A 26,701-nucleotide genomic window follows, 5' to 3' on the forward strand; every position below is an offset into this window, starting at 1 on the left:
ATAATGTTTTAATATGTTTTGAAGGTTATTTAAACACCACAAGTGCTTTGGATATGGTGTTAAACTTAGAGTAGGAAGCAAAATTATTTACATTTTGATCCAAATGCTGTAAAGAAAATACCCACATATTAATACATAAACACCCACATATGTAGAAGATTAGAGGGAACTCTATTAAAATACCAAAAGTGGTTATCTTTAATTGCTATTATCATGGGTAATTTTAATTGTCATCTTTAAATTTTTGTTTTCTAAAATTTTGGTAGCGACTGTGTTATAATCAGGAAAAGTAATAAACATTATTAAAATGTGTATACCTTTTTACTTGAAATTTTTTTTTGAGTGTCTGTTCAATATGAGGAGAGAGAGGCAGACAGGAGGGTGTCTTCCTTCCTTCCCTTGTAGGATCTGGGCCAGAGAAGGTTGTTTGTGAAGCAGGGAATGTGCGTCTCCAGGGCAGTAGACAGGAGTCCTGGTGAGTTGCATATGTCAGCATATGTCACACAGGGCCAGAGAAAATAAAGACCGATATCAAAAAGAGTGATTGTTGCTAGCATTAAACCAGATGAAAAGACTACTGAAATCTGTTCCTCTCTGAGAAATTTCTGGATCCAGACATATCTAATCTCACGAACCTGCTGTCCTGAAAGCTATCCTAGATGCAAAACGAATATCTGGTTTTTCAATTCTAGATTTTCTAGCAAAGCACTCACCTCCCTGAATTGTAATTGTTGTGCCGGCAGACTCTTACACTAGTCTGTAAGCTTTGATGGGGTAGGGACCCGCTGTCTGGTAGAGTCATGCTCAGTAATATTTGCTTAACTGAGTATGTGAATGAATGGACTTGGAACTAAACTAGAGAATAAATAGAAGGGCAGCTTTGTAGCAGCTTCACGCTGTTAATTTCTTTCTGGCTACAAGTTTTACTTGACTATGTAGATTATGTCTCTTTTTCTCTCAGAGTTTACCCATTGCTGATTTAACCTGTTGGCCATTTGGTCTCACTTTGAACTGAAAATCAGAGTTGATGAAGATCTAAGGGGAAAAAAAAAGGATGAGAGGCGATTGGATGTAGTGGTCAAGAGTGTGGGCTCAGGCATTACATTGCCTGGGTGTGGAACTTGACTGTGCCATGTGCTAGCTCAGTGATCTTGGGCAGGTCACTTGACCTCTCTGTGCTCTAGTTTATTCATCTGTAAGGAGTGATGATGACACTGGAATGTACCTCATAGGGTTGCTGTGAGGCTTAAGTGGGTTATTATGCATAAAGCACTTAGCACATTGCTTGGCCCAGTATAAGTGCTATGTAAGTGGTAGCTGTTATTTTTTTTTTTTCTGAAAAGCAGCAGACATTCTCTTCAGTTAACTACAACTATCGAATTAGTATATTTTGGTGTCTGTAAGCTTCCCAATGTTTCCTATCCAAACCATGCAAAGATAATGAACTTGATGTCTTCATAAAGCTTGCTATTTTGTAGCAATTATTTTAATCTCTCTCATATATCGTCTCCTTTCATTAGGTAATAATTATCATGACAAAGTAATAAAAAGGGTCCTTTAAAAATAGTTCTAATATTTCAGATGTCAAACAGCAATTAACCACAAAAATTTACTCCAAGACCTGCAGTATTTTTCTCACTTAAATGCTTTGTAATTATTTTCATTTTATTGATATGATTTAAATATTTTCTTTCCTAGACTCTAAGCTCTTTGAGGACAAACATTGTCCTACTACCCCTCCTACCTGTATTGCTCTTCATGAATATTTTACTGACCTACAAATATTTCTTAAATGAATAATTAGGTCTTTTCTCCTTTTATTACAAACACGGGGGACCCTCAGTAGTGATATTCTTACCTCTTAGCAAAGGTGTCTCTGACACTTTAGTAGATGATTCCTTGTAATTTCATCTGGGAATTTTAAAATCTTGTTTTCTATCCTCAAACAATGATATCTGCAACGAAGAGAGGATCCACCGGAAGACTGGTTGGCGGTGACCATTCACTTGACACACCTCCTCCGGTAGAAATGACTGCTGAGATCTCCCCTGTAGGTCTGAAATATGTAACTGTGCACACAAGGAGGTGCTGGAGCATATTACTCATCCGCTATTTCTTTCTGTCTTTTTTTTAAAAAATAAATTTACTTATTTATTTCTGGCTACATTGGGTCTTCCGTTGCTGCACGCGGGCTTTCTCTAGTTGTAGTGAGTGGGGGCTACTCTTCTTTACGGTGTGTGGGCTTCTCATTGCAGTGGCTTCTCTTGTTGTGGAGCACGGGCTCTAGGCATGCAGGCTTCAGTAGTTGTGGCACGTGGGCTTCAGTAGTTGTGGCTCGCGGGCTCTAGAGCACAGGCTCAGTAGTTGTGGCACACGGACTTAGTTGCTCCACGGCATGTGGGAGCTTCCCGGACCAGGGCTCAAACCCATGTCCCCTGCATTGACAGGTGGATTCTTAACCACTGTGCCACCAGGGAAGCCCTCATCCTCTATGTCTTACACTAAATAACGTATTCATTTTTAAAAGCATTATTGTTATGACAACAATAATACCCTTCTGTTATATAGTGCTGAAAAGTTTATAGAATGTCCTGTATACATTATCTCATTTAATCTGTACAGTAAGCTTGTATTTTTATTGCTAGTTTATATGTGGCAATCTGAGCATTCAGAGGAAGAGGGGTTAACTGGTATGCGCCATGTGCTTTACATACATTATCTCATTTAACCTCGTAGCAGCACTTGAGGTAAGCAGTAAGATCTCTGTTTTATCAATAGAAATCTAAGGTTCAGAGTTGCTTAGTAGTATATAATACAACTGAGATTCAAACTCTTGTTTGTCTGGCAACAAAACCTATGCTCTTCCCGCTATACCAGTGGTTGATATTGTAACCTTCATTCCATAGAATCTACTTCTTAGGACTGAAGTCACTGATTCCCCTCCCCCGGCCCCCCCCCCCAGGTTTATTGAGGTGTAACTGATAAATAGAAATTGTATGTACTTAAGGTGTTCAATGTGATGATTTGATATATGCATACACTCTAAAATGGGTACCCCAGTCAAGCTAACTAACACATCCATCGCCTCACATAGTTACCATTTTTTGTGTGTAAGAGCACTTAGATCTACTCTCTTAGCAAATTTCCAGTATGCAGTACGGTATTGTTAACTATAGTCACCATGCTGTACGTTAGATCCGTAGAACTTACAACTGAATACTCTTTGACCAATGTCTTCCCATTTCCCTAACCCCCCAGGCCCCGGCAACCACCATTCTACTTTCTGTTCCTGAGTTCAAGTCACTGTTCACCTGTAGTAACACTAAGATCTGGATATGCACAGGATTCCAGAGAGCATCCTAGGACAGCCTTTCTCTGCTTCCTTCTTTCCGCAGAGAACTTGTACTTGGCTTTCCCAGTCTTCCGTCTCTGGTGATAAACATGGAGGATTCAGACACCATGTTGCACTGTTGTCTGTCGCTGTTTGCATTGTCTTGAACCAAGGCAGTGATTTGGGAATGGGCCAACCTTCTTAGCATTCTCATCATTCTTTCCCTGTCCCCCTCTTTCTAAACCTAATTCCTTTCTACAGAATGCCCTAGAAAACGAGGATCACAAATCTGGCAATTTGGCTGGAATAGGAAGCAGAGAGCAATGGCTGCCCAGGCTGATCCTCTGACTTTCATTTCAAGGATGTTTGTTCCAAAATTCCCCAAAATAACCGATTTAACTAGATCTGTGGCAATGTGAGAATACTATAGAGAATCTTGCAAAAAAAGATGAAGCTTGCTCCTCACAAAGCAGTCTGATCTTTGGATCCTAGTAACTCTGGTTGGAAGGTAGAAACACCAGTGTTCACTTTTGGGCCAGGGAGTCCTTGCTCAATATGCTAAGAGAATTCATTTTCCTTGAGTGTTTTTCCTTTCAAGTCACGTTTTACTGCTGGAGTTACTCAGCGAATTAATAGGTATAGAAATGCAAAGCTCTTTTCTTATTACATTCTATCGATCTGATTGCAATGTCATTAATTGAAAGACTAGGTACATGTGATGGATAGTTCGGCTCAGGATTCTACATTCGTTTTGGCCCAGATCTGTTGGAAGAAAGCTGCAGGAAACTGACTGAAAGAAGCCGTTTGGTCTGATGTGAATTCTTCTTCCTTTGTCAGTCCTTGTGAGAGCATTCAGTCCTAGTGAGATTTACCATGTGTAATTATAAACTGTTTTTACTCTTAAAGGAGAATCAAAACTTAGGATGCTTATTTGTAGAGTTGGAAAGAATCCATTTTGTACCTGTCTTTTATAGATGACATATATATGACATTAAAAAAAAAAACAGTTCTGACAGAAAGAAATTCTGACTCAAAAATAAGGAAGTGGGCATTTTGCTCTTTAAGTAATTTCATTTGGAATATTGTGGTTGTGAAACATAATTTTCATTCATCACCATTTCAACCATCTCATTTTAGTGGTGTGTGAAACTTCAGAGATTGGTATGTGGTTAAGGATTGGTTTTTAGAGTTATTTTCTTTTTGGATTGTTTGACCTACAGTCCCTTGAATTTCCCCCATAAATTTAAATTAACTTGAGAATTTTGTATATGTATGGATATGCCCATATATATATTTAATAAGTGTACTCTAATATGAAAAATGTAAAGGAATCTTTTAAAATATTTTAATCCTCTATGTGAATGAAAAATTCCCAGGCTCGAACAAAACCATGTCAGATTATGTCTAGTTTGTTTGCAAAGGCCGAGCTGGACTCCTTACTTTCTGCTTATGCTTTAATGAGCTGGGCTATTTTTCTCTTGTGTTTATTATTTTAAATGTGTGAACCTTGACGTGAATGGGAGGAATACTAAGATTCAAAGCACATCCATATGACAGAAGACATCATTTGTCTCTTGCTTTTAATAAACGTTGTTTGGAGACGTTTCGAAGTTTAAGACACGTTACTAATAATACATGTCCTGCCAAATATTTTTTTTATCTTTAGTCTATGGTATTGGAATGGTCTTTCTCAAGGTGTGATTACTTCTCCTGGTTGTGCTTTTGGATGGTAGAATAAGGCATCTGTGGAAAAATAGGAAGTGAGCAAATTGCCACGCGGCGTGACCTCATTTTGGAACACATCTTGAAAACGTATTTCATGCTTTCTGAGCGCAGAGACAATGGATTGTGGTTTGGGGTCCTCTTAACCGACCTTTGGCTTGGAGAGAAACGTGGGCTGTTTCCTCTGATCATCAGCTCCGCTGAGAGTGAGAAAGAGACTGCTCCCACGTTAGGATGTGAACGCTGCAGCTGAGCGGACAGGCTGCCTTACCCCTGATATTATGTCTAAAAATACATCCTTGGAGAGGCAGGCATATGCTTGCGCCTCGGTATGGAGGAGCTCTCGCCTGTGTTCCTTGCTATCCCCATCTAGATGCTGGAGTGAGAGATTAAATTATCCCAGAAGCCCTGCCAGTTTTCGATTTGCCATTGTCTCTGCTTCTTCGCCGCCTGTGAATGGGGACCCTCGATGCAGGGCTTTCGAGACCAGCCGGCGCTGATGGGGTCTGTGACTCGCCGCCAGCGCCTTCTCCTTCCGTTCTGCTCTGTCCCAGTCATGCTTTTCTTGCCTTTTTTGGGAGGCAGAGAGCACGGGGCAGAGGTTGCACTTGCACATTTCAACTCCGTTGTCACTGCTGTGGCTGTTACTCCCCTCAGCAAGAGCCAAGGAGCACACAGCACGGTGGGTCACCTCGCCAGCTATTTAACACCGTTTCCCTTCCCCTCTCGACACGGTTGGGATTTTTTTCTGTCTTAAGTGACAGGGTTTGAAGGGTGGCGGTGGCGGCGGGGTGGTTCCTGAGCCCCCCTCTCTACCCGGCTGTATCTTGCTAGGGACCTGTTTTCTCCTGATTTCTACCACCTCTCCTCATTTTGAAAGCTTGCTAGATTCTCCATCCCTGTCTCTGCAACTCAGTTTTTAGGGTCTGTTGTTGGAGTTTTCTCTTTGAGTGTTATTTCCAAATTTCTCAGCTTCTGTAGTTGCCTCAGAGGTTAAAAGGGGTAAAATGATTGTTGGAATCATTTTGTCCAGGAAGAAGGAAAACAGAATTGCTCTTTAGAGCGACAGTCCTTAAGAAGAGGGATCCATAGCAGAGGGAAATAAGGTGGATCTTTTGCAGCCCTTGCCACAGCTTGGCTGTAAATGCATGTCTTCAGGGAGACTTTCTGTCTTATTTACAGAGTTAGGAAAATATATTAACCTTCAAGATATCTCCCATACCTTATTAGAAAATAATTTCAATTCTAACAACAAGTGCTGAGGAAAGAAATGCAGCTTTTTATGCAACAGAAAAGAAGGGCAAAATCACAGATCACATCAGAAACTAAGTACACCATTCCCTTTGCAATGATCCGTATTCAAAAGTGAGTAAGATCAGCTGTTACTTATTCCTCCCTCTTTCTTTTGTATATTCAAGTTAACAGTATTTTGATGGCCTTGAAAACTGAAGGGCAAAGCCTAGTTTTTCAAAAGGGTTGATTTTTTGAGGTTTCTGCAAAATGAGATAAAAGAATTCTTTGTATTGTTTCAGATGGTTATCAGGATATATCTAATGCAAGTTACAGCAGATACATCCCATGTAAGCTGGTATTCACAACATGTGCAATTAACAAATACACACACACACACACACACACACACGCACGCTTATACACACTCCAGAAGAAACCCACCTAATGTTAAACAAAATCCAGACTTGAATTTAAACCAAAATAGTTTCATCTATTGTGGAGAAGAATTAGCCTTCTTATATGCTTTTCTATGGCTGAATACTTCCTTCTCCTTTCATCATTATTTTATTAGTTTCTTTCATAAAAGCCACTGAAATGGACAAAGAACTCTGTAGTTAATTTAAGTTCTGGTGGCAGTTCATTAAAATGGAGCATGGATCAAATATGTCATAAACTCTTATCTGTCACCTGGTATTTCCTTTCAGTTCAGCTTAATACATTTTATTTCCACTGATGCCAAAGAAACATATATGCCTTTAGACACTCCGTACCTAATTATGCAGCTGGATACATTAATAGCCTGTAATATTACGTAGGTTTGAGCGTTAAACAGGAAAAGGCACTGTTACTCATAGCCAGCAAGTTCCCAGGATCCAGCAAGATCCCAGTGCTGGAGTATTTGCTTGTCTTTCTACCTTTGTTCCTTCAGAGGCAGTGAAGGTCTCAGCTATTGCTGACTAATTGATAGTTGTAGTAACCGCTATAGGCTCCTTAGATCAGAATTGCATACAGAGATGGGTCTTGATTCAAACACTAAGGAATGCACACTCTCACTTACTTACATGGGCAGAAAGTCTTCGTACTAACAGAGGTGTGATGGAGACTGCAGGACATAGAAGAGAGAGAGAGAAAGAGGGGGTGGGGGGAGATGGCTGGCAGCAAGTAGACCCCTGCAAATAGTTCTAAAATGCATGTGCAAATGCAGAAGCCTTCAGAACCATCCAACAATTCAGACACCCTTTTTTATTTCTTCTCTGCAGGACACCTCCATCTAGACTATTCACACACACACACACACACAAAACCAAAAAAAAAAAAAAAAAACAGGAAAAGGTGAGAGCCCTGCCATCTTAGCTCAGAATTCATCCGATTTCCTTTCCCCCCCGCCTTGTATTCCTCCATCCATTGTCCACGCGTCCGATGGCAGCCGCCCTTGCTCTTGAATGCAAGTGTCACAGCAGGAGCAGAAAGAGGGTTGAGGGAAGGCTTCGTCAAAGCCACCGTTGTCTACTGTTTCTTTGCTTTCACCGCTCTGCTTTTTTTTTTTTTTTCCTGAGGCTCTCCCTTACTAGTGGCCTCTGTCCAGGAGGAGGGAGAAATTGCAAGAGTTGGAAGAGTAGTAGAGGGTAGCCGTTTTTCTTGCACACTGTTTCGATAAACAGCTCAGGGATACGTTCCTCGAAATTAGGAAATACAGCAAGAGTGGGAGGTTCTGGTGGGAGAGTGAGGGGGCGGGGGTCTTCGGAGATTGCTCCAGCCTAGATGCCAAGGGCAGTTTCTTTGCAAGGACTTTTGTGGTTGTATTTGTTTCCTGCTGCGTTTTCAGTTTTAAAAAATCATGAGAAAAGTCTCATTCCTCTCTCAGGTTTTCCATTTGTTTATTTTTTGTTCGTCTCAACAACTGGATGGAAATTTTAAGCCAGGCCAGATCTGCTGTTTGTGATTTGCTCAAATGTTGAAATCAGTTCAGCCTGAATTGGTAATTGTCTTTTTCAGATCATTTAAGCTGGCATGTGAAATGTGTGTGGTAACTTTCCAATGTACGTTACAAAAAATGGTTTTGACTATCATTTGTATGGCTGTAAATCTTAGGGTTATGCTGTTTTTCACCTAAACTAACCATAGCTGTTCTTTGGGGTGACATTTATGCACAAGTGATTCTCTTCTATGATCAGGCCAGCTCCTCTGATAAATCCCAAAGTTGTCAAAGGTTACAGAGGCACACTCTCAAAATAGATTTTTAGGAGAGTATTTCAAATGGGCATTTCACATAAACGTGAAAATACTGGGACTTTTTCTCAGTGACTTTAACGTCATATAATTTGTATTTCTTCAAGTAAATAAAAGTGATTAAAACTGATTCTATATAGAAGGAATCAGAAGGCAGATTAAATTTGAATTCCGTTTTCCAAAAATTTTGCTAAAAAACAAACACATTTGCATATTTTATAAGTTTACTTTTAGCTTAGAAAAATCACATACCTATATTAGTTCTCCATAGTTTTTTTTTTTTTCCTTCTAAATACTGTACTATCTAGAAAAAAGTTATTCTAAGTTGATAATTTTTTTCTCACGCCATCTAACTTCTGGCATGAGCCCAGGACTCCTGATTATTGTCAGAATTCGCTAAGATTCAGCATTTCAATTCCAATATGTATTTTAAGTCAAAAGGGGGATACATCTGCATGCAAAGGAAGAAGTTTGTCCTTTTGAGGAGCCATTCCATTTTATGACACATGTTGTTGGGTTGATGTTCAGTATGAGCTCATGATTTCTTTCTTTTCCAAATAATGATTGTAGTCTGCATGTGAATATAGGGGTAGAATACCTTCTCGTGTCCATAAGAAAACACCCTAAATTGGAAGTATAAGATCTTCACTATTATGAGCAGCCACTTTGGCACCCTGCAAATACATTCTCTTCCTTTCCATTTTCATTGCCTTGATTTAGGGGACTTGGGCCCAGCCACCCTGCCTCCTTCTTTTGTGAAGAGACATTCTGAAATGTCTATAGAAAGCAAACTTCTCCAAGAAATGCAGAGTGGGCCATGGTTTGAATGCAAGTCTGAATTTAATTGTGGCCACCCTGGTAGCACACTGTTTAATTTCCAGCACACATCTACATGAACCTACAGTAACTCTAGGCCAGGAATTGTGAACAAGGAAAATTTATCTGTGATAAAGCATATCTTTTCCAAGGAGTAGTCACTTGGGGTTGATTCAAAAGTCAAATTTAAACAGATGTTTCCATGCCTTTGTGTACTGGGAAATTGGCATTGCTACTTTGTTCAGAGCATTTTGGACAGAAAGAAATGGAGAGCTCCAACTTTTGACCAATTCTTCTTTGGTAAAGGGTGAAATGAGGGGAAAATGAGAGATATCGCAAGGCTGGCTAGTATTTCCACTTGAAAATACTAAAGACAAAGAGGTTAATGAAAGGCTCAGTGTCTCTATGACTGAAGTAGCGTCTAACCCAGTCCCTTCTGCATGGCAGAACAGTGTAATTCTCCACGGAGCTGGGAAGGATGCTCGTCTCCATGGGAGAACAGACTTGGAGGGAACCCCATCTCTCAGCCTGTGCCCCCTGCAGATAGCTAATTTCTGCTGGATCAACTTAAAAGGAACAGCGAAGCTTGTGGCCAAGGTCAATCCCCAGACATTTTAAAGGAACAGGTTCAAGTTCAACCATTAATCCAAATATTTCACAGTATGGTTATTCCAGTTGATATAAAACTTCCAAATCATGCAGAAGCCCCAACCTGGGCTTTTCTTGAAAATGGAAACCCTACCTCTAATATTATACATATTGAGCACAGTGTGATCAAAATATTATCTGTGCCTTAAATCTCCTGGACCCTAAAAATACAAACATCTTTAAAAACTAAAGGGAAAAATAGCATCTTTGGCATGTTAGAAGAACAACTTAACCAAGTATCAAGCAAAAGGTCACAGGTGTGTGTATATGGAAGATAGGATATAGCTCTTCTACTTCTCTTCACCCATATGCCCTCAGGCTGATTTAAAATAACCTCTAAAATGGCAGGGTATGGTCCAAAATACAAAAGTCATTTTCAATCCTCTCATTCACTGAAAACAGTTTCTTTTTCAAAAGCATATACTCCATTGAGATGCTACAGTTTAGTAGCAGACATACCTTTCAAGGGTTTATTGCTTTGTAAACTCTTAGATTTGTATTTTCCCCTCCAAATTGGGAGAACAAAGTGGAGCTGCCCCTTTTTAAGTAAATAACACACCTTCCCCTACCTAACTGTATGAGGCCTTCAGAGAGAAAATGCTTATTTAACTTCCTTTGCAGCGTAGGGTTCCTAGTCCTCAAAAGAAATATGACACACATTAGCACTGGAGAAAGTCTTCATTTTGCTAATCAACCAGCACAGCAAACTGTTCTTGTGATATCTGGGGAAGCAAACAGAAAGCTCCTAATAGTTTGGTAAATTAGCAAAGAGGTGGCGTTTGGATATGGTGTTACATGTTCAAAGAGTTGTGTTTTAAAATAAGCAGATCTGAAAAATGAGGATTCCATCGATAGAGGGATGCTTTGATGAAGCTCTATTTTCTCCCCAGATTTATTTTTCTAAGGCAGGGGGCATGTAGGCACTAGTCCATTTATATAAACTTGCTAGGCTAACTGTACATGTTTAGAATTTCCTTGAAAAATAATTATCTTATTTTGACAGTTGGTGTTTTAAGGATAGCATAAAACTCCCAAGAATATTCTCAGAGAAGTGATGTGATAATCCAGGGCTGGATTTTTTTCCATATTCATTTAATGTAAAATTCTATGGAAGAGAAACAGTGATGATTTGGCAACAATTCCTCCTCTACTTATTTCTCTGAGTGTAGGTCTGGAAGGGTGGAAGAGGAAGTGTAAAATGCCTACCCCAGAACTGCTAACAAGAAAGTTTGTGGGAGGGTATTAAAAGGGAATCTAACAAGGAACTATATTCAGTATCCTGTAATAAACCATAATGGAAAAGAATATGAGAAAGGCTATATGTATTACTGAATCACTTTGCTGTACAGCAGAAACTAACACAACATTTTAAATCAACTATATACTTCAGTAAAGTAAATTAAAAAAATAAACAAGAATCTAAGATTAGGCTTCCTTCAAGAAGTGAGCGATTTTGTAATGCCTCTCTAACCTTCAGACCCTTTACCTAGTCCCCATCCCTTTGGGTGTTCTTATCCCCACACTTGCCCCAGCCACTGGCAAGGTAGAACTAAAATAAAGCCCAACAGGAATCACAAGTGCCTTGACCCCAGTGAAAGCAGCTCACCCAAGCATAAATCAAGAACTCATAGAATAATTGCTCAACCTCTTGGAGGAAACAGGTTACTGTTACTGCTGCAAAATCTTTTCCCAAGAAGCTAAAGTCGTTTGACTGTCACAATCTAATTCATTGTCATACCTTTGAAAGAGTTTTGTTATTTTTTCCCCCCTGACATAAGGGGAAAAAAATAAGGGGAGACTGAGGACCAAAGGGAGTTTTGGCTTATCCAGCGTTAAAAAACACATGGTGCTGAATCCCGAGACAAAGACCTGATCTTCCTAGCTCATCTCCTTGTGCCAGCATGCATCACTTTTCAAGGGTACACTTGAGATCTTAGAGGAATTCAGTGGCTGCTCTGGGTTGGTTGGTGGGACCCTACTGCCCTTAAGAAGTTAACAATCAAAAGGAAAAGTTGTTTCAATATAATGCACTTGGCTGGAACCAATTTCCTGGTAGAGAGAATCAACCCTTTTGCCCACTTGAGACATTTTGAATAATTTAGAGCTTTCTTTACACATAAAGCATTAACCAGGTAGGACCTATGGACATTAAGATGGTTGATGCTAGAAGTGTTGAAACTTCTCAAAATGTTTGTTTCTTTTCACTCCTTGCAAATCTGAGAAATGATCTGAAATGGCACCTCAAGTCTGTAGCATGGTGATCTTAACTAAGACCTGTCCTTTCTATATTAGGACTAGTTATTTTGGATATTCCAGACCACTCCATTTTATACAAATGAACTTCAGTTGTAGGGATAATCAGTCGGAATCATTCAAGCCCAGACCAATCTTTTTTTCTAGTGTCAGATTTCACAAAACTAGTCTGTACTGTTGCCTCAGTTCTTGATTTCATTTTGTTCTTGATGGAGCCTTAAAATACTGCACTGCAGCTAATCATACAAATGACCTCACTGCAGAAAGAAAATGATCTATCCTAGATCATAGAATTTTAGAGTAATCATGATTCTGGGGATGTTTAAATACAGTGATAATATGTGAATTAAAGTTCACTTACATCCTGTGTCAGGGTCATTATTTTCTGCCTCCAAGTAATTTCATACCTAAACCTACCTGGAAGAAACCCTAAAATTTTTTGACATCTCTGCTATTGTGATATATGATGATGGTGGCCATGTTTTGCATCCCTCCTCCCAGTTGATGTGCTATGATCAATGTTGAGCTTGTTCTTTTTATTTAACTCAAGTTAGTGTAATTTCCCAGCTTCTAGGAAAACTATTTCTTCATTGGTTGCTCATTACCTAACTTAATGTTTTGGATGATGGTGTCACCTAAGTTGTGCCCAGGCATTCAAGAATCGTTGGGTAATTTATAAACTTGTAGAAGCATATTTGTGTTATTTTACTTAAACAGTGGAGAAAAAGAGAGCTTTTGTCATGTTTGTGCTTTCTAAAAGCATGGTAATTATTATTACTGCCTAAAATAAAACCTACCACACAGTGTCTTCCTAACTTTTATTTTAATAATAATGTGAGCTTGGATTTATTTTCATAAATATCATGATATTTTAGTTTAGTTTTTAAAAACAAAATTCCAAAACCCTTCAGTTGTGTATAAAGCAACGTTTTTCATTATCCGGTAGGCCTATGTATTATGAATGCATTGAACAGTGATCCAACCCTCAGCTTTGTTGGACTAGAACTTATCACATAAGTAGACATTATTTTTTACTCCTGGTTGAGGTTAGTATGGCACATGCCATTCTGGTGAACACATTGGGACAACTGGAGAGGAGGGAGATGGCTGGTCCAGAGAAATAAGCTGGGAATTGGAAAGTGACAGATGCAGACTTTCTAGTGACGTGACGAACCATGCTGAAAAGCAGGATATATGCAGGATGACAGTTGGAGTTGGGGGATGGCCACTGAAAGACTAAGTCCCTCCTTTCCTGGAAACACAGCCGAGAGGGACACTGCATCCTCTCAAGGCAGGCCTAAACTTATTCAGGAATATTCAATAAGAACGTGTTGATGGACAAATATTTTATTGAATGTTTGCTGTCAGTCCAGGACTGGAGGAGATGAAATTGTTGTTGAAATTGTGAGAGGGGTAAAAGATGCAGTGAGGGTCCTTGAAGAGCTTATCACCTGGAAAGAAATCACCAGTAAATTCAGTTCAGTTATTCCAGAACCTTGGTGGGTGGAACTGTTTGTCAGGCACTGTGCAGCATGCTACAGGGCAGAAAATGATAAAGACATAGTTCCCAGCCCTAGCGTACTCACAGTCTTTGGTAAGGATATGAACTCAGAAACAGGCTTTTGCAGTAGAAGGTGATACTGGCAGTGTGCTGTGATGGCAGAAGGAAGTCACTGCTGCTTCTTAGAGCTGGTAAATGCTTACCGAGGGGACGGTATCTAGTCTGGGTCTTTTTTTTAAAAAATTTTTGTTGGAGGATAGTTGATTTACAATGTTGTGTTAATTTCAGGTGTATAGCACAGCGAATCAGTTATACATACATCCACTTTTTTTTTAGATTCTTTCCCCATACAGGTCATTACAGAGTATTGAATAGAGTTCCCTGTCCTATACAGCAGGTTCTTATTAGTTATCTGATATTTGGTAGTGTGTTTCTGTCAATCCCAGTCTCCCAATTTATCCCTCCCCCACTTATCCCCTGGTAACCATAAGTTTGTTTTTTACATCCGTGATAATCTGGATCTTGACTGAAGTGTTATTAAGTGCCCAGTAAGATTCCAGACCCTTGCTTGAGGCTGCGGATTCAAAGAAGGATAAGATGGTGTCTGTCTTTGAGGAGTTCACGGTCTAAATTAGAAGACAAACGGGTTATGAACCTCCCCCCTCCCCCCGCCCCCCGACACACACACAGAGTAGAATAGGATGTAACTATAACAGAGGTATGAACAGTTACTTAGGGGACCACAGGAGGGACCCATATCCTATTGGAGGGAGTCAAGGAAGATGGCCTACCCGAGCCGTTACTCAATATATGAGCACTGTGAATACAATGAGATGAGGGTGTAGAGAAGGGAATAACTAACTCTGCCTGGGAGAGGGTGAAAATTGGTGAAGACTTTGTGGGGGAGATGGACATTGAAAGTCAAGTGGGATTTTCCCAGGTAGGGATAGACAAGAACAGAAGGGAATCCCAAGAAGGTGAGGTGGCGTGAATCAAGACCCGGGGTTGTGGAAGGATGTGGTATGTCTAGAGGAACAAGGTCAAGTTTGGTTTGGCTGGAACCCATGGGGCATGGAAGGAATGGGGGGAAACCCAGTCAGGAAAGTGGCCTGTAGCCAGAACGTGAAAGCCAGACTAAAGAATCTCTTGTTTGTTTGCTTGTTTCTGAGAGGTATAGTGAGGAACCATTATAATTGGAGGTTTTGAAAAGTAATTTGGGCAGTAGAGGGGGATTGGAGAGGAGAAAGGTTCAAACAGTGGTTCTCAGCAGTGATGGGCAATGTATCAGAATAATCTGGGAAGCTCTTGCAGGATACACAGGCCCAGTTTTTTCCTTAGTCTTCTGTCTTTTCCCTCAGCCGAGTTTCTGATGGCATATGAGGTGATGGGAAGGTAAATAGGGGTATTTTGAAAAAGCTTGGGGGGTGATACTGATACATTCTGCCCTCTGCGGTTGCATTACTCTTACTCTTAAGTCAAGAGATGCTCCAGGAAGGCTGAGACAGTGGAGATGAGAAAGGCTGATTTGAGGGCTGCGTGAGAGGTGGAATTAACAGGATGGATTGGAGGAGGCCACGGTGGAGAAGAAGCGAGAAAAATGCTTCGGTATCTAGTGCAAGCAACTGAGAAACTGTAGACTGAAGCGAGCCCACAAAGAGAAGGTTTGACAAGGTTGTGGATTCTACTTGAAGTGTGTAGAATTAGAGGTCTCTGGAGGCATTTGGTAACATATAAGCTGGAGTTCAGGAGAGCTGAAACCACACACACCCAAGTCAATTATGCAGCAATAGAAAACACCACATCAGTGTTTTTTTAAAAGGCAACAGAAAACCAGAGACAAGGGAGGTTGCGTTGGCTGGAGCAGACAGGTACGTCTTTGTGGAAAAGTGGAATATGAGTTGCATCTCAAGGCATTAATAGAAAATTCAACTTCAAAGAAGAAGAGATTAAAAATGGAGATTATGTGCCAAAAAGTATGGGGTAAGAGAGAAAAATGCTGTTTCAAAAGGGCAGGACAGTAATATAAATGACTTAATAATAAAACCTAATATACCCTCATTTATTTTTCACTCCTAGAAGGAGCCATTATTATTCACAATTTATAGATGAAGAAATGTGTTCAGAGAGGTTAAACAAATGACCCACATGAGGCCAAGTGGAACAGTGGATCCTTTAACCTAGACTCTTGTTCTGATCCGTGGGGTTACGTGTCCTTAAAGGCAGGGTTCATTTCTTATATGTTGTTAAATACCTCCTGGCTAATGTGTAGCCTGAAAATAGAGTAGACCTGCAAAAGATATCTGTTGAATTACGGAAATGAATCAGTTCTTTTGTGTATCAGTTTAGTCATTTGCCATCTACACTTAAGACTGAATGTGGAATGTAACATTATAGGACTGAACAGTACCTTAGTAATTTTCCAATCCAACCAGGTCACTTTAGAGAGGAGGAAATTCATTCTCAAGAAAGGAAGTGACGTACCTAAAATCTCACACCCGGTTATTAGCAGAGCTGAGCCAGTACCTTGACTTCGACTTCTGTACCCAAGGCTTTTCTCTTGTAACATTCCATCCCAGGGAACCGTAACACTTCTCCCTCTTCTGAGCTCTCCAAAGCTTGATGGAAATGAAAAATGTGGATAGGACATAAGAGGTGATTTGATAGGTGAGAACTTTGACTGTCTTTGTAGCCATCCCATCCAATCTTGTATTTAATGGCATGAATAAGAGAAGGCTGACACAGAAATCAGACACAGGAAGTAATGAGCAATTCAGATGAGAAAAGAACAAGCGTTAACAGTGACAAACAAAGGTTAAGTGAGGTAGAGACTTTTTCCACATGTTGTCATGGAATGCTGTGGAGTCACCTGTGTTTTGTTATCTTTTAAGTGCAAAACATGGTCTCACCTACCCAGGACAGATGAGAAGAAATACCATCCCAGGCTAGAGAACTGATGAGGGAGCGGTGCAAGGCACGGTGGGAAGGGTCCAGGGCTGGGATTCAGGACCCCTGGGGATACTCATGAGCTGTGTGATTTGGGGGACTTTGCTCTTTCAGGTTTCTTATCTGTGAGCAGGAGGGTTAGATTAGGTCTGTCTAGCTTTTGTCTGTCACTGGAGCTCTCAGCTAAACCTCTGCCCACAGCTGACGAGCCCCTCCTTACCAGCGAGTGGGTTGGGGCAGTGACTTGGGGCGGCTCTGCATCGTCATGGATGTGGGCTCCTAAGGGTGAACAGAGCCCCTGGGGCTGCAGGAGCATTGAGCGGCAGCCTCTGCGCTCAGTCAACGCCGTGTGGGTCCACTTGGCTCCTCCGTTACCTTCAACTTGAGCTGCTGGTATTCAGCGGAAACCCCACCTCAACCAGTCAGCAGCGGGGAGCCCCGTCTTCTCACCTGATCCCCGGCAGCCTGTCCTCGGGGGCTCAACTCTGCTTCTGGGCCTCTGCCCTTTACCTACATTCTGGATAAGGACCATTGCTAGATCTCACTCTTTATCTACGTATCCCATCCTGCCTCTCGAGTTCTACCCCTTTGATTTTTTTTATGGCTCATTTTTTTTCTTTTTAAAAATTTATTTTTTTAATTAACCTACAGTGAAACTGACTTCCTTGCACAGTTCTATGAATTTTAACACATGTATACATTTATGTAATCATCACCAAAAGCAGGGCACAGAGCAGTTACATCAACTGCAGAAAATTCTTTCATGCTCTTCCTTTGTAGTCATCGCCTCCCCTCACCCCCAGACCCTGGCAGTGCTGAGATGTTGAACGTGTTGTACAAATGGAACTTTTTCTTGAGAATAGCTTCTTTCACTCAACCTTCGAGGTTCATTAGTGTTGTTCTATGTATCCATAATTTGTCCTCTTTAAATTGCTGAGTGATTTTCCAGTGTATGGATGTAACATATTTGGTTTATCCATTCACTGGCAGAAGGACATTTGGATGGTTCCCAGTTTGGGGTGGTTATAAATAGAGCTGCTATAAATATCCATGTACAGGTGTTTGTGTAAACATAAGTTTTCCCTTCTCTGGGGTAAATGCTGAGAAGTCACAGTGCTGGGTTGACCCCCTTAATTTTGATCACTTCCCACTTTTGAACTAGGTTTGCCCCTCCCGTTGGATTTCTGATACTGGACTCACTCTGCTGCCTTCCCTCTTCCTCAGATGAGCGGGCCCATCTACCAGTGCATTTCTGGTCCCATCTCTTCCCTCCCCTGGTCCTCCTCTTTCCGGCTAGGAGCTCCCAGCACATAATAAAACTGGAGCCCATTTTGATTAGTCTAAATCTTTTTCAGCTCTGAATTTGTGGTGATTTGGATTATTGCACCAGTTTTGTAGTGCCCTCTGCTGGCTGATTCACAAAGCTGGCTTTAGGCCTATGCTAGGGGAGAACTTGTAGGTACCATGGGAAAAAGAAAAATAATTGGGAAGGGACGTGGTTGTGGCGAACTAACATTGTCGTGACAGCCTGACGGGGACTCTTCCTGTATTTGATGCTACACATATAGAGAAATGCTGTAATATTTTTGTGGAACCCTACAATATTGTGCCTGTCTTCTCAATTGTGGGCAAAGATGGGCTGTCTGGAAAGCTGGACTCAGCCTGGAGCCTGTTACCCAGATTGCTATTTTGTGAAGATATCCGCATACAAATGACTCAGATCTAAACATTCAAAAATGCTCTTGGAGGGCCATCTGGTTCTTGTTGGTTCTAAAAGCCTCATTCAGCCTGGTAGATGGATCCAGTACAAAAGATAGTGAGGGCTCTTCATTCAGGTTTAAATAGGTTCCACTGACCAAGAAGAGAAGCAGCCTTTTAAAAATAGCCGATACTGATGCTCCCAGAGCTGGAGGATGAAGATTCTGCCTCATAGGTCAGCGGGGGTCTGATAAATATTTAATTGATGACCATGCACTTGCATGGAGGCTTTGGAACACACACACACACACACTCACACACACAGAAACACAATTTGGTATCATCATGGAACGCGTGATAATTTGTTTGGGTATCTGAAACAGGCTGGGAATTAGGCTGACCCAGCATGTCAGGCAGTGAGGTCTGTCCGAACCTCGGGATCCTCGTGATGTGTCATATTTAATTCGTGAAGACAGCGCTGCCAGCCTTGCAATTTGAATGGTGGTGCTGATGGATTTGCCATTTGCACTCGCTAGCTGCTGGCCTTTCTGATCAAAGGTATGGCCATACATTCTGTGACCAAGGGACAGGGAGTGTCTCCTCTCTGGGAGGCTGACAGGCTTGGAAAGGGAGGGAATCCTGTGCTCTCAGCCTCAGCTTTGCGCTCCGACCGACTCCAGACAGAGACTGGGCATCTAGGGAGAAGGATGCTGGGTCCCGGGGGACACGAATTTGAGGCAGCCGCATCAGCAAGCAAAACGCATGACATGGCGCTCGCTCCTTGATTAACCTTTTGTTTCCCTGAGCTTTACCTTTCTCATCTGAAAGTGGCACAAGGGGAGGTGTGCTGGTGCTTGTGCTTTCTTTAGCTTATGCAGACAAAACCACAGTATATCTATCCTGTATTATGACGGTGTTATTCATAGTTTAATGCTTTCTCACTCCTGAGGATGTCAAGTTATCGGAAGCAGGGATTGCATCTTACTTCTCTATACCCCCAGCTCAGCACAGCACTTGGCCCAAAGAAGAGACAAAAAAGGGAGCTTGGTAAATGCTGTGGGTAGAGGTGTGGCTTTTTAAGGGCATCCATGAGTTTCATGAAGTTTTTAAATGTTGGGACTTTGGGAAAATCATTTCACCTTTGCCTCGGGTAATTTGTCTTTCTCGTGTGCCCTCTCAGTAGAGATGCTGGTTTTCCACATCCTGTCGGACTCATCTATCCAGGACGGTAGCGCTCCAGGAAAAATTCCCTACTGAAGGGGAACCGAGAGCCTGGAGGATCTCTTAGAAAGAAACTGGTAAGTCCTTACCAGCCATTTTCTAAACAAATAACTACAAAGTTCACCTCAGTATCCGCTGTCCCCATGTGAGAACACCAAGCAAACCCTCTTAACAGTCGAGAGTAAAAGTTAATGATTTGGAACTTTTTAGTTTGTCCCACTATGTCTCTCCTATGACAATGGCGCTTAAAATGATTTCTGACTGTTAATGGAGAAATTTCGCGTGATCGGTTTTATAAACCATCTGGTGAGGCTTATGGTCTGCAAGGAAGACTTGGCAGGACTCTGCAGGTGACCAGCTTTCTTCGACGCGGGCTCCCCTCTTCTCTCAGTGGTCCACACTTTCACAGAGTCTTAACATTTTTGTGAGTGGTTTCTGTCGGACCCTAAACCTAGCCTGGTCTCTTGCAGTGTAGCTGGGGCACCAGAGACTTAAGTTACCTCCTGATGAGTTTACTGATGATGGTGACTGCAGTGCCTGTATTTTTTAAAATTTTGGTAAAATACATATAGTATAAAAATTACCATCTCAACCATTTTTAGGTGTTCAGCTCAGGGGTATTAATTGCAGTCACATTGTCACGTTACCATCACCACGGTCCATTCACAGAACTCTTTTCATCTCACAGAAGTGAAACTCTGCACTCGTGGGTCAATAACTGCCCATTCTTCCCTCTCCTGCCCTGGCAACTATCATTCTACTTTCTGCCTCTGTAAATGACAGGTGCTTTAAGTACTTCATAGAACTGGAATCATATAATATTTGGTTTTTTGGTGACTGGATTATTTCCCTTAGCACACTGTCCTCAAGGTTCATCCATATTGCAGCGTGTATCAGAACTTCCTTCTTTCTTGAGGTTCAGTAATATTCCATTGTATGTATATATCACATTTTTTTTCATCCATTCATCTGTTGATGGACACTTGGATCACTTCCACCTTTCGGTTATAGTGAAAAATTCTGCCATAAGCACAGATGTACAAGTATCTCTTCAAGACCCTATTTTCAATTCTTTTGGGCATGTACCCAGAAGTGAGATTGTGAAATCAAATGGTAGTTCTATTTTTAAGTTTCGGAGGCACCACCACACTGTTTCCCACACTGGCTGCATCGTTTTACATTCCTCCAACAGTGTGCAAGAGTTTTGATTTCTCCCCATCTTTTCTAACACTTAAACTTCCTGGTTTTTTGATAGTATCCATTCTGATGGGTGTGAGGTGATATTTCATTGTAGTTTTGATTTGCATTTCCCTGATGATTAGTGATTTTGAGCATCCTTTCATGTGCTTATCCGCCATTTGTATGTCGTCTTTAGAGAAATGCCTATTCAAGTCCTTTGCCCATTTTTGAACCGAGTTCTTTGTTTTGTGGTTGAATTGGAGGAGTTCTTTATATATTCTGGATCCCTTATCAGATACACAATTTGTAAATATTTTTCTCCATTCAGTGGGTTGCCTTTTCACTCTGTTAATCGTGTCATTTAATGCGTAGAAGTTTTAAATTTTGATGTAGTCCAATTTATCTATTTTTTTTCTTTTTCTGTTTGGCTTTTGATGTTACATCCAAGAAGTCATTGCCAAATCCTGTTTCGAAACTTTTCCCCTACATTTTCTTCTAAGAGTTTTACAGTTTTCGGTCTTATATTTAGGTCTTTGATGTATTTTCTGCAGTGCTTGTTTTTACCCCTTCCTAGACACTGAATTTCTTGAGCACAGAGACTGTGGCTGTTCATCTTTTTATTCTTAGCACTTAGAATCTACCTGGCACATAGTAGGTGCTCCGTAAATTATAGTTGAATGAAACAACTTTATCAGACATGATGAGACTAAATCAAAGACTATGTTTATAGTGATTTGCCATTTCCATAATAATTATAGCAGACTGTCTTGGGGACCCAAAAAGAAATCTCTGAAATAAAAAAATGTCATACTGGTTTCAAGGGCTTTTTGGCATTTTATTTATTTACTTTTTCCTGAGGATGTTTAGTGGCATATTTGAATATTTGTCACACTAATTGTGTTCTCATCACACTTGACCCCTAGTGCCGTTCTCATGAGCTCTGCACAGTGAGCCCCCATCATGATGAGAACGACTGGTCAAGGTTGTTCTACCGTGCATGTGGGTCCCTGAAACCCTGCGTCAACCAGTGGAGGGGGTGGGCACCGGATTGCTAGCTGGCCTTGGGAAACTTATTCCACACCTCTGTGTCTCCCTTAGTTTCCTCATTTATAAAATGAGAGTGTGTACAAGTTTCCTTCTAGTTCTAAAATGATGAAAGTTTAGGTATTGGTGATTGATAGGACATTTCAAACAGGAGTAGAAGTTCAGCCACTTCTGGGAAGAAATAAAGACAAGATTCACCCCCATCCGGCCTCTCCCCGAGAACCTTCCTGCCTCAGAAACGACCTGAGAGTTGGGTAGAGAGACCGCTGTGCCCCCTGTGCTGTTATGTTCCTGCACATGCCACATGTGAAGGCAGGGAGGGCAGGGGCTGAGTTGAAAACAAAATTCCTATTATAGTTGTTGTTGTTATTGAATCAAGGACGTCTTCTCCGCATCTCAGCCATTCCAGAGCCAGTTGTCCTGTGCCTGTATATGTGTGAGGCACAACCAGCTTAAAAGATAAGAGAGCTCTTGTTTACACTATTAGCTGAAACCACGAGTACCACGCTATGCCCCAACCCCCGTACACCCCACACGTTTCCTGGGTGGGTTTCTGCCATGGGAGAGGCAGTTACAAGTGCAGCCTCCCTGGTGGGAACCCCTGCAGGAGGTGGCCTGAGGTGTACGAGTGTCTGGCTCTGAGGCCTGTCTCTGCTGTGGCCATCATTTGACCTTTCTGAGTCTGGGTAATGGGTCATCTTTACGGTGCCAATCAAACAGCAAGGCCTGGCGAGGGCATCAGGGAAATCTGGGTTCGCACCTCTACTATTTCCATCTGAATGAGGTTTGGGGTTGTGACTTACCCTCACTGGGAATGCGTTTCCACAAGTGTAGGGATTTTATCTGCTGTTTTGCATAGAGAATTGGGTTGTCGAAAGAAGGGGCAAAACTAACGTTTACTGAGCACCTTCTGTGTGCTGGGTCCGGTGTTATATGTTTATATAAATTATCTTGTTTAATGCTCAGTTGGCTCCATGAAGGAGCCATTGTTCGACTGCTCTTAGGATGGGAAAATTGGTGCTTGGAGCGTTGAAGTGCCTTGTTCAGAGCCATACAGCTTATACACAGCAGGAACAGGACTCCAACGCACATCTCAATGATGTGGGTCTAAAGCCAGTGCCTTCCCCACATCATCAGACCTGGACACAGAGTAAAGTCAGTGTGTTCTGCACGAATGGGGGCCCCGTCTCCCCCTCCTTCCTCTGCCCACAGTGCTAATTTGCTTCCCTTCGGGCTCCTGAGAAGGGGAGCTCTCTCAGCCTTTGAGTCTTCTGCCCTTTACCTTTGCTGAAGAGCGGATACCACCTGTTTTCCCCAGAAGCCATATTTTCAAGCAAATGAAGTAACTTTTGGTTAAATTTGGGGGGTGGGGCAAAAATGATCCCCAATACAGAGATGCAAGCACAAGTAAGGTGCGTCTACCCGTGCTCCTGCCCTGCAGTCATTTCTTTTCCTCCCTCTTCCTTTTTCTAAACATATTCTTCAAATCCTCGTTTTCCTTGGGGGCCCTGGTAAGTGTGATCGTGTCCAGATTTCCACGCTGGGGCCCTGGGTTCACAAAAGGCCAAGTTGACGTCCATTCTGCGTCTGGCTTATTTGACGCCAGAGGAGCGCTGGGGTCTCCTGAGAAGCCAGGGGAGATTTGCTTCCTGCAGAGGTTTGGATAAGCCCCAGCTAATCTCCATGGCTTCTTAAGGGCACACCTGCCTGTCTGCCAGCCAGCAGCCTCCTCGCTCATTTCCCGCGGGACAGCTGGGGTCAGAGGGCCTCCAGAGAGCCTTTTATCCCCCGCCGACCCACCAGGCCCCCCTCAGCAGCACCTGGGTCCACACAGAAGACTTCCTTTGAGGGGAGGTTGAGACGTCCCTCCCCGAATGGGGTCTGGTGCCCTTTTCCTTCTTTCTGAGGCAGCTTGCTTGTTCCTTCCTTCTAAAAAAGCATTTAATTCAAGCTTTATCATGCATGGCTCGAACTTTATCCCACTGGGGTGAAGCTGATCTGAATTAGTTTCTGGGCTGCTGAGCTGTGAACACGTAATAGGTGCTCAGTAAATAAAGATGATGTCTGATTATGAGCTGCTTGGGCTTCCAGGAAAGATACACTGTCAGCTTTCCCTGTGTTTCATCCCCGGAACGTAATAGTAACTCTGATCATATTAAAATGGCAGAGAATTCAAAAGTCATTTCTGTTTAGCTGTGGGAGTTAGAGGGTCTCTCCTCCCTCTTTTCCCAATGAAAATTGCGGAAAGTGAGAATCAAAACAATGGTTGCTTCCTTTCCTCCCAAGATGGACTCTCCCCTGGACCAGCAGTGGGCACTGTGCATGCCCTCACCCCACCTTATTCAAGCACAGTAGACAGCTATATCAATAAACAGCTATATCAGAAGGGATTGAGAAAGAAACTGAGCTTTTCGTTTCTAAAAGTTTAAAATTTTAGCTTCTAGTTTGAGTGGGTATGTGTACGTGCCAGGCTTTTTGTGTAGGTCATCTCAGTTGGTCCTCACAGCACCACTTTGAGGTTGGTAGCATCATTCTGATTTTAAAGATGAAGAGACTGAGGCACAGAGGAGGGAAAAGACTTGCTCAACTTCACCCAGTGGTGGAGTCATGGTTCTCGTTCAGATCTGGATGGCTCCCGGGTCCCTGCTCTTTCCCTTTCACTCTGTGTTTCCCAGGGGTGGAACAATCGTGGATGCATTACATCTGCTCATCTGAGATGAGCAAATAGCCATTATCCACGAAAAGTTCTTTGGACATGAAAAGCTTCTCGCTAAGTCTCTGGAAATGTGGAATCAGCTAACCCAAACCTTCAAGTAATTGGAATGATTCTTGTATATTTCAGTTTTAGTTGAAAGAGAAAAAGGAGTGGCAACCCACTTAGTTTAGGAGTTTAGACAAAGCGTTTGCTTCTTGGATGCACATTTATTTCAGTATGATTTTTTTCAGCTCAATAATAATATACCTTGTACTCTATTGACCTATGACTTCTAAAGTTTAGAAGGATGACCCAGAGGTGTGGCAAGGGCATACATCATTAAAGAGGACCGAGCAAGAGCATAGAAGGAAAGAGTACTGATTTTGAAAGTCTTAAGAACATTGGCTTGAACCCCCATGCAACCCATAGGTCCTGGCTCTAGGCAAGTCCATCACTGTAGCCTTCAGTTCCATCAGCTGCTAGGTAGGCATGTAGTGCCTCAAAAGGTCGTTGTGAAAAGTCAATGAGATAGCATCTGTATCAGTCACCTAGTGCAGGGAATGTGCATTGTACCTGCTCAGTAAATGCTAGTTTTCTTCATAAAGCAGAAAGTTAATATTTAACCACAAGTAAGACAAAATGGGTATTTTTCACTTAGAATTTTTCCATTTTACTATTTGGGTAGCATCTGTGAAATGGGTCAAGAGGGCTGGGGAGACTCAAGACCATTTCCCTTGGCAGAAGGGCCCTAGGAAATGTGTTCCTGATGTGGAATTTATATCCTGGCAGTCAGCTCTCTGGCTCCTACGTTATTCCTGCTTCCATCCATGTAGGTCCTCACAATGATAGGCCATATATTGAACAACAGCAAATGACAACAAAGATGTCGAGGTCTGAGTAACCCACAGTAGAATTTACCAGTTTATTGCTTTAACTCAACAACCCAATTTTCTCTAAGCAGACTCAGTCAAGGGAAGCAAATGGTGTAGTACTAGGCTGAAATCTCCTTGCTTTCTACATTTCTGTATAATCCATTATTTTATGCCTCCACTCTCTGCCTAAGTATCTCACTCGCCTTCAGAGGTATTTGTTCTTGTTCCTGTGAATCCAGACAGGCCAAGTGTGCGCCAGTAACCCTGACACGATGAAGAACATGAGGAAGAGAATGGCCTCGAAACATGTTGTATTTGCAGATGAGTCCTTAACACTGGGGTTGAGATTACTGTCTGACTTTATAGCGAGGCAGACCTTGGTATGAGTCCTTGACTCACTGCTTACAATCTTTGAGCTTTAGTTTCCTTATTAGTCAGATGTATCTGGCTCATGTAATAAGTTCTCAATACATTTAAGTCATTAAATGAAATTTGCTTTCTGTTTATCCTACTGTTAGTAACCTCATTTAGCTACATCCCAGTCTCTTCTGAGACTGACGTGTAGTTTATCCCCATCATTCTAAAAATAGTTCACATTATCAGTGTTCTCTCCTTGGATTGGACAGATGGGCACTGCACTCTTTGGGGCTTCTCGGTTGAAGACAACATAATACGGTAACCATCCCCGGCTCCTGCTTTTTCTTTCCTTGCCTCTCCCTCATTCTCTCCCTGCAAGGAGTGGGGGGGAGTCCCAGTGACAAGGTCGACATGGCAGATGTAGGGCTTCCATCAGGAGTCCTGCCCGTGGAGGACATTTTATTTAAATTTGCAATGATTTGCTTCTTACTGCAGATGCTTCTCTTTAGCATTATTGATCTCCTCTTTCTACTGAGCCACGTCAGATGTCTTTGACCCTGGTTTGCACCAGGAGCAGCGGAGGGGCCGCCCGAGACTGTCTGGCATTGTGATTGAATTCAGTTCCTCTTTATGTTTGCATGGGCCTTTTTCGTTCTGCCTTGAAATGGGTTGTGCCATTGCAGGTGGGGTCCAGAGTCTGCATCCTTTGTGTCACGCCTCTCAGTATAGTAACGACTTCTCTCGGGGTCAGAATCTCTTTCCTGGATGCATCAGCCTGTCCCAGGGTGGGAAGGACTCTCAAAGCTTGGGTTTCTTCTCTAGGAAATTGGCCAATATAGTTTCTGAATAAAACTAGGAGGGTCCTGGAGAAGACATTATTTAATGAGCACATATAAATGGAAATGATAGCATGAGATGAGAAGGAAAGGGGAATAAAGACTAAAAGTAAGGATGCCATC

General features: G+C 42.0%; 1 long non-coding RNA gene across 6 annotated transcripts in view; it reads left to right on the top strand.

Moving 5' to 3' along the window:
• Positions 1 to 26,701, top strand: part of LOC118899045 — a 253,287-nt gene that overhangs the window by 61,624 nt on the left and 164,962 nt on the right. For 5 of the 6 annotated variants that reach the window (XR_005020870.1, XR_005020873.1, XR_005020874.1 and 2 more), the window contains exon 2: positions 19,555 to 19,672. This is a non-coding gene — a long non-coding RNA (uncharacterized LOC118899045). The remainder of the gene's footprint in view (positions 1 to 19,554; positions 19,673 to 26,701) is intronic. The other variant, XR_005020872.1, reaches the window with a different exon arrangement.

This window comes from Balaenoptera musculus, chromosome 8 (genome assembly GCF_009873245.2).
Source record: "Balaenoptera musculus isolate JJ_BM4_2016_0621 chromosome 8, mBalMus1.pri.v3, whole genome shotgun sequence".
NCBI classification, from domain to species: Eukaryota; Metazoa; Chordata; class Mammalia; order Artiodactyla; family Balaenopteridae; genus Balaenoptera; species Balaenoptera musculus.